This window comes from Arachis stenosperma, chromosome 6, assembly GCF_014773155.1.
Source record: "Arachis stenosperma cultivar V10309 chromosome 6, arast.V10309.gnm1.PFL2, whole genome shotgun sequence".
Classification (NCBI taxonomy): domain Eukaryota; kingdom Viridiplantae; phylum Streptophyta; class Magnoliopsida; order Fabales; family Fabaceae; genus Arachis; species Arachis stenosperma.
In genome coordinates, this window is record NC_080382.1 from 22993578 (window position 1) to 22997592 (window position 4015).

Genomic DNA, 4015 nt, shown 5'->3' on the forward strand with positions numbered 1-4015 from the left:
CGAACGTATAAAAACAAAAAAAGCTTAATTATATTTATATTCATTCATCAAAAGTGATCAATAGCAACAAATGTCATAGCCTAAACAACTTAACAACCAAGATCACCATGTTTCACAATACTCCAGTAGCAACATTGATCTCTCTAAACTACACTACTAAAAAGGTTTCCAACTACAATTCCAGCAACAAATGCCAACATAACACATCCAACACTACTGCATCTAATTTGACTAAAATTCAATCTAGCTTTCTTCAAATGAATTTCTAACCCAACCAATATTTCCTCTAGCTCCCTAACTTTGTTATCATCTGTAGAAAAATGACATTCTTTAAGATTCTAATTCAGCTTCAAACCTCCGAGCAAAAGAGTCTTCGCAGCATCCTCATTGAATGATGCAACATAATCATCAAGCCAATAAAAGTATTTGCAATGAGGTGTTGAAGTCTACAAAATAATATTCTTTATTATGAATCTATTGAAAAATAGAGTAAACATAATTTTAATTGTTGATAAACCTACCTTGAAGTATGAGCATCAATGAGAAACAAAGTGAATAAAATTTTAATTATTAATAAACCTACTTTGAAATATGGGCATCGAAAGAATAGTCTGTTTGGGTTCATATCAGTTTCAGACAAGAACAAAATTACATAAATTCCACAATTACACTCTGAGGCAACCCACTTCTTCTTCCACCTTGATCCCACACTCCCAGTAACCTTCAAATTCCAACTTGATTCGTTTTCAACTCTCCCACTTCGCCGATTTGATGTCGACCCACGTTCTTCACTATCTACCATGCTGTCTTAGGGTTTACAGTTGAACACAGTGATACATTTTCAGAGTATATAGTGAAGCAGCGCAGCATTTGAACCTTCCATCCCACTTAAAACGACAGCGTTTTTGTTTGGGAGGCAGGGACAGATCGACCCCTATCCATTTTTAAATTGACAGCTTGGCACTTCAAGGACACCTGTCAGCCAGCTCATCACCGTTAAGTGACACGTATGCTTATTCCGGTTGTTTTCAACGCCGCACAGAGGGACCACCATGTCTCATGAAATGCAAAAACAGGGGTTGGGACGTACCTTTTTTTGGACATGAATCGCTTTGTCCTTATAAAAAATGGACAGAGATCGGGTTGGGTGTTTACTCCGTAATATTTTTGTTATCCAATTGTAAAGGGACGGATGCAAGCACAATAATGAGGGGCACTTGTCCCACGATATTTTTTATTTTTCTTTTAAAAAATATAGTTATATATAATATGTTCTCACTTCAAATTTTAAATGATTCCATTATAAATAAGATAAATTCAATTAGCTAAAGATTTAAATTTATTTTTTTATTTTTCTATCATTTTGACTATTATTTAACCTAATCAAATTTAATTATTGTATCATTACTCCTTTATTTTTTTAAACCCTCTTCTTATTTTTATATTTTTAACCTTCTTTTTCTATTCTTTGTCTAGTGGTCATCTTCTTTTCATCAAAAGTAAATTTTAAATTCTCCAATTTTTTTATATAGCTCTCCATAACTAGGGGTGGCAACGAGGCGGGTAGGGGCGGGTTTTTGCTCTACCCGACTCCGCCCCTCTCAACAAAAACCCGCATCGAACCCGCCCCGCTTCTACCCGCGGGTAGTAAAATGTTAAACCCTAACCTGCCCCTGCGGGTACCCGCCCCGCCCCTATCCGCCCCAATAATTATTAAATCCAAAAAATAAAATAAAATTTTAAAAATTATATAACCATTATTTACATTCATAACATAAATTAAAGTAAAAATTTAAATATGATACAATATTATTAATCATTTTACTAATTATTTTATATATATTACATATATTATATATTAAAAATATATATATATTTATATATCTATATATATACCGGGGCGGGTAGGGGCAGGTTTTACCTAATCCCGACCCCGCCCCGCCCTGCCCAAGAACCCGCCCCGCTAAAATCCGCCCCGGTGCGGGTGCGGGTAATTACCCGCCCCGAACGGGTAGGGGCGGGGTGGGTACCCGCGGGTTCGGGTAGTGTTGCCACCCCTATCCATAACTCTATGTATCTTTTAATTTCATTGTTTCTCTTTTTGATATTTTCAATTGTAATTTTTAATTCAAACAATTATAGTTTAGGTATTAATCTAATATTTTATTTTTTTCGTGACTTTATATATTTTATTTTATTCTCGATTTATTCATCCTTATTACTTATTTTTTATCTTTTGTTCTATTATATGTACCTATGTTGCATATAAAATTTTAAAATGAACTGATTAATTTACTAATTTAGATTATATTTTTTATTTTTAAAAATAATGATAAAAAATATTTTAATTACAATATATAATTAAACAGATGCATAAAATCTTTTATCTAACATTATATCAAAATTAAATTAAAAAATATATAACAAATTTAATTATTTTAAAAAAGAAATAAAAAATATAAATTATATTTCTATTATTTTATATAAACATACTTTTCATATAAAGATTTAATTTTTCTAGTATTTATATATAATTCTAATTTCAAATTATAAATACTAATATATCATTAGGTGCTAATATGCTAATTAATTCAATCTTTTATTATTATTAAATGTGTATAAAAAAGTTAATTAGGATAATAAGTTATCTATAATTTAATTAAAATATTTTATTTAATTTTATGTTTTAAAAATAAAAAAATATTTTTTATAAATTATATATAATGAATAGTATTTTAAAAATAAAAGTGTTCACTAACTCTTTTTAATTTTTATATCTCCATATAATTAATAATATTTGACAAAACTTATTTAATATATATATATTTTAATTTTGCCTCCATTCCTAAAATTTTTTGAATCCATTACTGGCCACTGCTATACTTAGTAATTAGTTAGTTACTTATAATTTAAGTTACTGAATTAGTTAAGCTAGTTGTAGTTAGTTACACTAGTTAGTTCATTATTTTACTTACTTTTCACTAATGTAACTTATATATAAAGTCACTCACAGTAAGATTAATGCAATTATCGTATCATTTTTTTTATTTTTGGTTCATTTAACATAGTATTAAGATATTTTTTCTTTTTTGAACCTTCTCTACTCTCTTCATCTTTTTCAATTCGTCATTTTTTTATTTCTATTTTTTTTGTTCTCAACTCACATAATAGAGCTTGATGAAAACATATTAACTTAACCAATTTTTGGCAGAAGTTGCAGTTTCAATAAACAAATTTTGAGAAGATAATTTTTCAATTCTGATTTCACATTATTTTTTCATCACGATCTATGCAAAAATTTTACTTCTTCGTCTGCTTGATCAATTGTGAATAATCATTGTACTTTGTCTTTAGCTAACCAACTAGGACTTATTCTTGTCACTCAGCAATTCACTGAAGACAACTACCACTCGTGGAGTTGAGCAATGTAAAAGGAATGCTAAGTGCAAATTCGGATTCATCACATGATCCATCCCTCAACTAGTTCCAGCTACTGAACCAGAGAAATTTGAGAACTGACACTTAAATTTCATTTCAAAAGAGATTCCTACATCTCTTATCTACAAAAATTTTATTGAAGACTTGTGGAATAATATCAAAGAACATTTCTAATATGGAAATAGTCCTCTTGTTTTTTAATTGAAGCACGTATTCATGAATTTTCTCGGGAATCTATGACAGTCTCGCAGTATTGCACTTGAATCAAAGTAATTTGGGGAGAATTAAATTTCTATAAACAAGTTCAATGCAATTGTGGTGATTCTCGTGTGATGCAAGATTTTCTTCGAGTTGAATATATCCATTTCTTCCTAATGGGATTGGACAAGTCTTTCTCTCAAATTCGTGATCAAATCTTGCTCGTGGATCCCTTACCAGCAATCAATAAGGTGTTGTTACTAGTTACATAAGAAGAAAAGCATCGTAAACTAGGAGTGGCTTCCTCACTAAGTCAGGTTGCTTTCTTTGCAAGAAATCAGCATCAACCTCAGTCTCAAAGAAGAAGTAGAGGGACTGC